General features: G+C 33.0%; 1 pseudogene; it reads left to right on the top strand.

Moving 5' to 3' along the window:
• The first annotated feature begins 1,466 nt into the window (after window positions 1-1,466).
• Window positions 1,467-5,162, top strand: LOC103325254 (wall-associated receptor kinase 2 pseudogene; annotated as a pseudogene).
• The last annotated feature ends 7,142 nt before the right edge of the window (window positions 5,163-12,304 follow it).

The raw sequence follows: 12,304 nt of genomic DNA, 5'->3' as shown, positions 1-12,304 counted from the left end.
CTATTTACTCATATTTATATATTTATATATATATATATACATATTTAGTGTATTTAGTTAATTTTAGAGTTTATTTAGCAGCACTCTATATCAATTGGGATATATATGTCACTTTTCAATTCAAATGTGTAGAATAAGTCGTTGGATCTAGAATTGTCGTTTGTCACATCCTCGTTTAAAAGTATTTGGTCCCTGGTCCCGTATATGTTAGGAGTCATTTCTCCATCCACATATATTATAATCCTAAAAAACTAATAAAGAGATGAAATTGATGTTGTCGCAAGAAGCAGTCCATACCTACAACACACAACTATATATATATATAATGCTCTCGGTCAACTTACTAAATTAAATTTAGGTCCAATATAGATCCCTATATTTTCTATTTCCTAGACATATACCCATCACTCTATAAATCTATGTGTAAAACCCAATTTCAAATTTTAATGACTAGTAGGATATAAGAGGTCGTAGTATTTCTATGTTTTTACATCATTGCCACTAAACTTCATATTTTATTTATAATTTATTTCAAGCATTTCATTAACTGCCATAATTGTAATTAATATACTCCCTATTAATAGCATATCAATCACCCCATTTCTTTTAGTTGTCATTCCCTCTCACATCTCGCCCCCTAAAATTACAAACAAACAAAAAATCTGTAAATTACATATCCAATAATGTACCTATGAAAAATATAATATAAATATATACATATAAAATATAGGTATATTATTTACAAAAAACAAAAACAAAGTCAGTTACTTTGTAATTGCGTATATTTTTCATAATTAAAAATAGGTACACAATAATTTATATAAAATATAGGTACATTATTTACCCACAGGTAAATTGTTTTACAATATACCTAAATGTGTATAGGTACACTATTTGGAATAGATAATTATGTACACTTTTCATACTAGGTAAATTATGTTTTTCATAAAACAAACAAGTAATAGGTACATTATTTTTTCAACATAATTAGTATGTACAGTTTTATTCATAAACAATTATAAAGTGGATTATTAGTCATGTATAATTCATAAAAAGAAAATAACATAAACATTTTATTAAACAAACCAATTACCTAAATTTGAATTTATTGTTAAATTTTTTTAAAATGTTTCAAAATTAATTCCTACATCCATTACAACCATTTGGAGATATTTCCAAATTCAACATCTGTCATTATATACAATCCAATTAAAAACTGTTTCCATATTGATTTCTACATTAATATACAAAATGCAATAATGGCTTAGTTGAGGGTATTTTTGGAATCTGAAAAGTACAATAAATCATGTTTTATGCTTAATTAGGTAACTTGCTGAGTTGGATCCTAGTCATGGATTTTTACTTATACAAATTGGGTATTATTTATAGGAACAAAAAGTGAAGGGTTTTAGGTACAGCAAATTGAATTTGAAGGGTATAAGTCAAATTTACTATTAAATTTATTTATGTCAAGGGGACAAGTAGTTACTTATAAATCTACATATATAGGATTAATCAAAGAAAAATTCTACGCCTTAACCAACTGTTTTTTTACTGCCACTATCTCCAATCTTAAAATTTCATTTCATATTCGGAATGCGGCTGCAATTACAGCTGAAGCAGCAGCTCAACCCCGGCCAGGATGCCTAACCCAGTGTGGTAATCTGACCGTGCCATTTCCATTTGGCATGGAGGTAGGTTGTTACAAAGACGATAAGTTTTTTATCAATTGTTCCAGCTCTACCAATCCCCCAACTGCATATTTGATGAAAGGTAATCTCCCTGTTACTAACATATACCTTGAGGAAGGTGAGCTGCAAATAGAGCTGTCAGCTGCCCGAGATTGTTATGACGAGCAGGGCGTGCCAACGAATGACAGCGTAGGCTTTCGGCTCAGTTTGTCTAATTACACCATATCCAGTACCAAAAACAAGTTCATCGCCATTGGTTGCGAACTTGCGACACTTATGCACTATTTACAGGCTACCGAGCAGATGAGGAAAGGTTCATCACCGGTTGCATGTCGCTGTGTTACAGCCTCAACAGCGCTGAGAAGGACTCTTGCTCTGGCATCGGGTGTTGCCAAACTTCCATCCCTAGTGGACTCAAAAATCAGACTCTGAAATTGAGTAGCTATTACAATCATATACTTATTACGGGCTTTAACCCTTGCAGCTACGCCTTTGTTGTGCAAGAGGGCCAGTTCAATTTCTCCGGGGAGACAAGTTTTCAACAACTGAAATCCAATAATAGGCTTCCAATGATTCTCAATTGGGAAATTGGGAATCAGTCATGTAGTGCAGCTCAAAAGAGAGTGGATTATCCATGTCATAACAAAACTACCAAGTGTGTCGACCGGATCATCAATAAGACGTCTGCATCGTCTGGTTACTTTTGCCAGTGCTTGCCTGGATACCAAGGGAACCCTTACCTCCCACAAGGTTGCCAAGGTATATTATATGTACCATCTTTCTATACATACCCATATAATATATACAAATTTATAAATAAACTCAATCCTAGACATGTATTTATAAAAAAACCCAAGCACTATTTAAACATAAAAACACACCCAAAATCAACCGCAAAGTCAACTTTTTGGGAGTGTTTATAAATGGGTTTTGAGTGTGTGTAATGATGAGTTTTGGGTGTGTTTATAAAGTGTTTTGGGTGTTGGGTTTTTTTTTTATAATTTCAACCTCCATTTTGGGTGTTTTAGTGAAACTCCCTATAATATAATACCCTAGGTTGTAAATCTGGACCTCACACAGTCTGAGTTTGACAATATCCTACCTAGTCTCACAACACGAGAAAAATTAGTATACTGCAATAAACATATGTTTGTGCGTGTGGTAGTTAATTATTGTTGCTCAGAATTCGGGATTCTTCTTAATTGATACGTGATATATATCTATATGTGTTTTTCTTATTTCTTTCAGATATTGATGAGTGCGCTTTGAATTCGAACCGTTGTAACAATGGAAAGTGCAAAAATCTAGCTGGAAATTACTCTTGCTCATGTAATAGTGGCTACAAAAACCAGGACGCAATTACGTGCATCAAATCTGCCTCTGTAATTTCATTTAAAATTACGTTGGGTATGTAACCAGCTAGCTATTTTAGATATAAGCATGCATCCTATATATTTTATAGCCAATTAATTCAACACGTTGGCCATACAACACACAAACAGTATATGCTATGAATGGTAAATTATTCATGATTCTGAAACAAAATAGTAGGGAAACAAATTTTAAAAAAGAATTTATCCGAATGCATATCAAAGGCAAGATATATTACTTTGTCTAACTTTTGAAGCTAAAAAAGACACCAGATTTTTTAATACACTATATATTTCTGTTTTTAATTAGAAATATAGTTTTCACATCCGACCCCAGGATATATAACATAAATAATTAAAGACCAAAAGTCACTTTTGGTCCTTATAGTTTGACACTTCAACTATTTTTGATTCTACAGTTTCAATTTCGTCAATTTTGCCATTTTAGTTTCATAACTGTAGCAATTTAAGAACAATCCTCAAATTTTGCCATTTTTGACCTGGAATAGATGACAGAAATTAGAATAACTTGATGGAAATTAGAATTGTCCTAAATACAATTATGAAACTACAATGGAAAATTTGACAGAATTGAAACTACATGGTCAAAAGTGGTTCAAGTGCCAAACTATAGGGACCAAAACTGACTTTTGGTGATAATTAAATTACGAATATCAGCTATGACTATGATTTTTAATTTCTGCAGGTATCCCTTTGAGCATCTTGGTTTTAGTGGTTGCGAGTTTTTGTATATATCAGGAAATGAAGAACAGAAAGTTCAACAAACTCAAACAAAAATACTTTGAAGACAATGGTGGCTTATTTTTAAAGCAAGAACTGGCTAGTTATGCTGGATCTGTTCGGACAGCAGCCAGAATTTTTACTGAAGAAGAACTTAAAAAGGCCACAAACAATTATCATGTGAGCGGAAAAATTGGTGAAGGAGGCTATGGAACTGTTTACAAAGGAATACTGTCAAATGAACAAGTGGTTGCCATAAAGAAGTCCAAAGTAAGTGCCCCAATTACCGAGAGTAGGCAATTTGTTAACGAGGTGATTGTTCTTTCTCAAATCCACCATAAAAATGTTGTGAGACTCCTAGGTTGTTGTTTGGAGACCCAAACACCAATATTGGTTTACGAGTTCATCGCCCATGGCACTCTTTATGAGCACATTCATAGGAAAAACAACAAAGGAACGTCACCCATTTCATTGCCATTACGATTGAAGATAGCATCAGATACAGCAGGGGCACTAGCTTACTGGGACTACACTTCTACCCCAATCATACACCGAGATGTGAAAGCAACAAATATAATATTAGACGAAAACTACACAGCAAAAGTATCCGATTTTGGAGCTTCACGATTGGTTCCTGATCAAGATGAAAACAAACTATCAACTTTTGTGCAAGGGACAGTCGGATACTAAGACCCTGAATATCTTCAGTCAAACATACTAACAGAAAAGAGTGACGTCTATAGTTTCAGTGTTGTCCTAGTGGAGCTACTCACAAGCCAAAGGGCTCTTTGTTTTGAAAAGCCTGAGGCAGAGAGAAACCTAGCAAATGTCTTTGTTTCCTTGTTGGACTCGGATCGCTTGGGTCAAATTCTTGATGATGAAATAGTGGAGGGACACTTTGAGAGAGTCACAAAAGTGGCCCATCTGGCATAAAGATGCTTAAGGCTAAGAGGGGAAGAAAGGCCCTCCATGAAAGAAGTAGCTGCAGAGCTCGATGGATTAGTGCCAACTATGGAACTGTATCCAAGTGGAGGAAAGCCTAATTTCCCTCGAACTCAGAAAGATACCGACTACTTGCTTGGGTCACCTGTTTCAAGCTCTTCCTTTGTGGATATCAGAGGTGAGGGTGATGCTGCTAGTTATAGTAGTATTTTAATCAGTGCAGATTATGAAAGGAGCATGCAAAATCAAATCCAGATGGTAAAGCCTCGTGGAGATGGGCGATAATCAGTTGACTACTTGTTCCTGGTAATATTCCTCTTAAAATAGAACTATGTCATCAGCATATATCTATTGCAACTTTGTTGTGTGCTTGCAGAAATAAGAGAACAAAAAGGTCCCTCGTTTGTTTCCCACTAATTTTATCACCAATCTTGAATTTATAATTTGATATATCAAGTACAAGCTTATCATATATGGTCTCTCCACCAAAAAGAAGAAAACAAAAATTCATCCTAAATGGCATTTGCGCACTCATTTTAAATTTGAAACAGAGCAAAGTTGTTGGCTAGCATTACCCATAAGCTTCTTGAATTCGTTCTTCTTTGCGAGTGTTCTAAAAATTGTAGCATATTGGTTTTCTAGAGTAAGAGGGTAAGATGAAAATGGAGACAGGGTAATAGCTAAGAGAACAAAAACATGTATCACAGCCACAAAGACTGGAACATTATGGGATCAGACAAATTTGTAGAGGAAGATCATATATTACCCCTAATCCATGACTTAGAGCCACCCCATACCAGTCTTTACTGCGCAAGAACTTACAAATGCCACAAACAATAGATTGACTTGCTGCTACTGCTACTGATGTATCCATTTGTCATGTTCCAAGTTGGTCTTCTATATTTATGGATGTTATGAATTGAAGATTTTCAGATTGAAAAGCATGTAATCGTTTAAGAAGTTAACATGATTAAATGAGGTTTAGGGAAATGAACTACGGAGAAAGGTTGATTTATGTGCAGAAGAGACTTGATTTATGCGTGCTTTGGCGCAGTATTGCCAGTGATTTATCAGTTGGGAATTTGTCACTTTTCAGTCCGAGATGTCTTTGGGTGGTTTTAAAATGTCTAGCTAGGATGAGTTTGGATCTGCATTTGTTTGCAAAAATATCTAAAACTTGCAACAAAGAGAACAAAGGAACTATTTTAGCAGCCCTAGACGTCACACCCTTGTCCAAATAAAGTGTGGTAACAACATATATAAGGTAATGCTAAATGGAGTCTTAAGAATATATAAGACCCTTTCTTCAGCAATAGAGTTAAATTTTAATCACCCTTTCTTCAATAATCAACATTGTTAATCATTCTCTCTCGCCATAGCAAGGACTTGCAGATTCCAACCCACTGACCAAAGCATTAATATATCATTCTCTCTCACATTGTTAATCAGATTTCGCTTTCTTTTCCTTTTCTACTCAATTTCTCAGCAGCTAAACAGAGAAAAAGAAAACCCCTCAAAGCATTAGTATATCAACAATACACAGAGCGAATAGAAAAACGAAACATTTCTCCTTAACGCCACATAAAGTCTCTGTCTTTGTTTTGTGTGTACAGAGTCAGTCTACTGGATCATTGATGCTTCCCTCTTGTTTCGTCAGAAGATTTCGTCCATCGTAAGAAAATTGAACAAAAATTATATATAAATAAGGGTTTTTTTTTTTGTAGGAATGGTCCTTGAACTATACCCGTAGTTACATTTTGATTATTCAACTCCAAAAATAGCTGCAAAGGTCCCCCAATTATGTATGGTGTTGCATTACTAGTCCCTTTCGTCAAGTCTGTCTATTTTTTCGTTAAATCCATGGGTAAACTTAGAAATTCATAAAAACAAAATAACAAATAATAAATAAATAAAGGTTATTTGTACCAATGGTCCCTCAACTATACTCAAAGTTACATTTTGGTCATTCAACTCCAAAAATAGTTACAGAGGTCACTCAATTAGGTGTTGTGTTCTTGACCGTATGGACTAATGGTGCAACACAATACCTAATTGAGTGATCTTTGTAACTATTTTTTGGAGTTGAGTGACCACCAAAATGTAACTCCGAGTATAGTTGAGGAACCATTGTTACAAAAAAAAAAAAAAAAAAAACCCTATAAATAAAGAAATGATTGGGCCTAAAAGCTATTCGAGTCGAGTTATGGATCCGCCGGTGGCCCAATCTTATGGGAAGAATTAGCGAGGCAAAAAAAGATGACGGGTTGTGTCCATGATGTCCATGGAGGAATATTATATACCCTACACATTAGGAGATTTCTTTTTATGTTTTTCCTTTTATTCATACCATTGAGAGATTAGTATTAGTATTCAAAGTTGTACATAAAAAGTCATCTCTCCTAATACGCATGCACATTAGACGGGGCCACGTAGGATCCAGTGGATGACAACAACATTGACTTCATGCAATAACATCGCACTACATGTTGCTTGATAGCAACGTGTTTGGAACAGCCACGTAGACGCTCATCTATCCGTAGACTGCATGTCAATGCATGCATTCCTTATATAGTAGGGTCAATTATTGGAGAGATTATAGAATATTATTGTAGTACGGTTATGTGATACATATTGTATATGTGTTATAATAGTGGATATTTATAGGGGTCTTTATTAATATACTCAAAATAAGAGCTGAAATTATATATATATATATATTTTTTAAACTCCATATGGAATGCACTTTAGAAACATACCTAAAATCCATTTATTACATAAGAAATTGGTGTTTAAGTTTTTATAAATTACATGACTGCCACTGAAAAAAGCCCAACACAAAAAACTCAAAAAACACCCAAAACAAGCCCAGCACAATTTTATAATAAAAACTCAAACAATTCATTACAAGGAAAACGTCTCGAAAACCATAGTCGCTTTATTATTATTTTTTCAAAGAACACCACCACACCTATCACTAACGACCATTTACAAAATCACGAAAAATAAAGAAAAGCAACCATTCAACACAAAAAAGATGAAGAATTTCAAGTAGAAAATGATTCAAAGGTAAGACATTTAAAAACCACACATTTACTGTCACGTTGATTAATAGTTGTATTGTTCCAATCTAGGATAATAATACTGCTAGTTTACTGTCAAGTTGATTAATGGATGTAATAATGTTTCAGCCTATGGCATTAACACTGCTATTTACTATCACGTTGATTAATGGTTGTAATGTTCCAGTCTAGAGTAATAACACTGCTAGTTTATTGTCATATTGATTAATGGATGTAATGTTCCAGTCCAGGGTATTAACACTGCTATTTATTGTCATTTTGATTAATGACAGTAATGTTTTAATATAAGGTATTAACACTTCTATTTACTGTCACATTGATTAAAGGTTGTAATGTTTCAATATAGGGTAATAACACTGCTAATTTATTGTCACGTTGATTAATGTTTGTAATGTTCGAGTCTATGGTATTAACACTGCTATTTACTGTAATGTTGATTAATGGCTGTAATGTTCCAATCTAAGGTAATAACACTAGTAGTTTACTATCACGTTGATTAATAGATGTAATGTTCCAATCTAGGGTAATAACACTGCAAATTTACTATCACGTTGATTAATGGCTGTCATGTTGCTATTTTTAATGCATGTCTACCATAGAAAGGATGAAGAAAGAACAAAACAAACCAACATCCAAAAAGAAAACCAACGATCTAAGTATAAGAAAGATTTCATAACAAGAATTCGAAGCAAAAAATTTGAAAATCGAAGCTCAAAGATGAGGAGTAGAGCTAAGAGCATATGACCGAGGTTCATTCAAAGTTCCGAACAATCCGAAAAAAAAAATTGAATAGAAGCACGATTTTAGAATAAGAAATCGAAAGTGAAATATTGAAAATTGTAGATCAGAGATGAAGAATATAGTTCTACTTGAGACTGAGCTTCAATGGAAGCTCCTCTTGCTCAAACACCGAGAAAGCACCAGCGAGAGGTAATGAATCTAATTTGATTTTTTTGGCAATTAATATTAATATCAAAATCTACAGTTGGCAGATCTAATTTTTCTCTCAAATCCATAGTACAAAGGGCAATATAGATATTTTGCACACACAAATAAACTAAAATATAGCTATTAAATTGAAAAAATTGACAGTTATCAATTTTTGGGTTTTTTTTTTTTTTGTGTTTATAGTTTTTAAATGGTGTTGGGTTTCTTTATAAGACTATGTCTAATATTGGATATAACTAAATTTGTAATATTTATAAATACTATTCCATAAAAAGAGGAAAAATAAACTCTATTGTCCACCCATATAAGAAGCAAAGGACTTACACATATAGGAAGGACAGTAGAGCCTCAGTGGCTTTCACCATATTGACTGTTTATTTCACAATTAAATATATCTTTTTTGGTCATTTTATATTAGAATAAATTAATCATTCAATAAATAATTTGGTAGTATGACATACTCAGTTAATTTTAGAATTAGCAGCACTCTTGATATATCTGAGTGAAAGACATTTTGAATTCACAGCATATGCATGAACCAATAAGACCACAATCCGCTCTAACATCGACAACACAAGCATCTGAAAAGATTGTTGTAGGCCTGTAGCATACTAGTATAATTTGAAAGAAGATTTTTCATTAACTATCCGAAATAAATAAACCCAAAACCCATATGATTAATAATAATTTATGGGTCATCTAAAATTAAATATTTACCAAAACGTAGAAAATTTGCTCCTATGACCTTTGAAAGGGACATATAAAACCCTCATGTTTTTATGGTAAACACAAAACCCATCATCATTATGGACATCATCTTGCAGCGTCACTCAGACTTGGGCTCACTAATTCATCATTTTTTTTAAGTCTACTCAATTAATTTTAAAGTTTGTCTATATCAGTTGGGATAAATATGTCACTTTTCAATTCAAGGTGATTTGTATGTTTTTTATTTTTTTTTATTTTTTTATAACTTTAATCACAAATGTGTAGAATAAATTGTTGGATCCTCATGTGTAGAAATGTTGTTTGTCACATCCTGAATTTGCCTGCTTTACCCTTTTACCAACCCATCAGCATTAATAAGAGAAATAAAAAAGATACATTACTTTTCTCTCTTCCTTTCCTCGACTTGTCTTTTTTTTTTTTTTTTTGTGGTTACATTATCTTCTTCTTCTTCTTCTTCTTTTTTTTTTCTTTGCGTTGAGATATTCTAGTGAGCAGCTTTGGCCCGTGATTGTGACTATCTATTTGCCATATTACAAAAGCTGGTCACTCCCAAAAACTGGACAATGCAATTGGAGGAAAAGAAAGTGAGAACATTAAGGAGGAAAAATCATGTTCACACTAAGCTTTAGTAGTGAGCAGCTTAGTGCTTCATGATCATGACTAATCTGAAAAAGTTGTGCATGAATTGGACCATGCATGCATGTATCGACGTCCAAATTATTGGAATTTTGGTGGGACTAAATTATATTGGATGTAGGTCATGGACTTCCAACGAGTTAGAGACGACCCAGACGTAAACTGCGCAATTTATTATATTATTGCAACAGACAAATTTGTACCGCTGGAGGAGGACAATCATGTTGAATTGTGCAATGCCAATGTCATGATCACTGAGAAAGTATGAAGCTGTACAAAACATGTAGAGCATTAAATAAAGTCGACCCCAATTCAGACAAGATGCTTACTAGTCTTAAGAGCATCCAGATGCTTTCAATTTTTTTCCATCTTGATTTTCATCATGGACGACAATGCCGGCATTCTTTCTAGTGGGTTAATTATTATTCACACTTTTTAGTAGTGAGCAGCCTTGCCTTTGGCCCATGATTGTGACTCGAATCTTCATCACTTATCTTATCTGAAGTCTTTGTAAAGCTACGCCACTTTATCTTGTAGGTTCAATCACTATATGTAATATTTCGACTTCTTATATCTATGTTCAAAATGATTAATTGCTATTGGGTTTAGTCCACACGTTTTTTGTTTTAGATGTAGGTCCTTTGATATTTATTACTTTTTTGTTGTGTTGATTTTACTATTTGAGGTGAATAAAGAAAACACATTGAAAATCTAAATTTAATGCATTATTATACCAATCGATCAAACAAGCACCCATATGAAATTATATACCTGACATATAAGTAAATAGTGTTATTATTAGCAACGAAAAAGACTTAGTGATAAATTGTGTTACCTATAAGTTAGGAACATAAATTAGAAGACTACCTATAAGTCAGATACAAAAATAGACAAATAAAATTGTATGTTACCTATATATTTTTTTTTAAAGTACATAAAATACTATTACACATTGTCGAAAATATGAAAAAACACATATATACCTATGCAATGGGCAATATTATGAAATTTATTAATCTATGTATAACCTTATATTAAAATCATAATAAAATCTCGTAATTATGGTCCTATAAATTAATTAATACACAACTTATACTTCAGGGACATAATAAAGCAACTATATAATTTACAAATAATAATAATAATAGATCTACATACGAAAATACTTTTAAAAGAATGTAATCCTATTTTGCAGAAAAGTTAAAGGACTTATATTGATGGCAACAAATAAGTCCAGTGGATTAAAGCCAATTTATGTTCTAAATTTTGGACTTATTCCAAATTTTCTATTAATTCACGTCATGTAGACCCCAAAATAATTTCATATCAATCATGATTATATTTTTTTTGCCAATTAATTCAAATAGTTATGGAAAATTATATTAGAACATCTCAGTTTGTTTCTCCATTCAACGGCTATCAATTTTTTGTAATAAAAATTTTATAAAAAAACATGAAAGAATTTGGAAAAAAATTCAGAAGAGGGAATTCTATCTCAACATCACTTTGATCGCGTCCCTTTAGATAAGCATGAGGGAAATCTTTCTCCAGCATTTCATCAATTATCAACAAAGATTCTATGGAGATATGATTGGCGTTATGCACGAGGTCGTGTGTCGCGAATTTCTTCATTTATGCAGGAAAACTTTTGTAGGTACATTGGAAAGAATCTGGTGCACAAAGAGGTCTTGGTCACTAATTAGTGCAAAAAAGAAAAGTTGTTCCTGATAATGTTCCTCTTAAAATAACGCTATATATAACTAGCGTGATGCACGAGGTCATCATGTATTGCAAGTTGTTTTTGTAAACATATATGTGCAACTTAGGGCGATGCACCATCCATAATTTGCTTATTAATTCCTTTTACTTATATGTTGTGAATGGTTCAATCCATGAATAAAAGTAAAAACAATCATTTCGTGAAACAATTTGATGTCTCTAGTCTTATTGTTATGCTAATTAATTACCGCAAAAAAGGGCTCTGATTTTGGTCGTTTTGACTATGCATTCCATAAATAATAAATAAAGATTACCTCAATTCAGACTTGACTCATGAAAAGCTTGCCTTGGAGGAAGTAACAATGGCAGGAAATTGGACTGGAAAATATTACATTAACGGAACTACCAGTCTAAACAGCAGCCATATACAGCTTCCAAATTCCATCTT

Source organism: Prunus mume, linkage group LG3 (assembly GCF_029339155.1).
Source record: "Prunus mume cultivar Tortuosa linkage group LG3, ASM2933915v1, whole genome shotgun sequence".
Lineage (NCBI taxonomy): Eukaryota > Viridiplantae > Streptophyta > Magnoliopsida > Rosales > Rosaceae > Prunus > Prunus mume.
The sequence above is the reverse complement of the archived record's forward strand: the minus strand, read 5'-3'. Positions and strand labels throughout refer to the sequence as shown.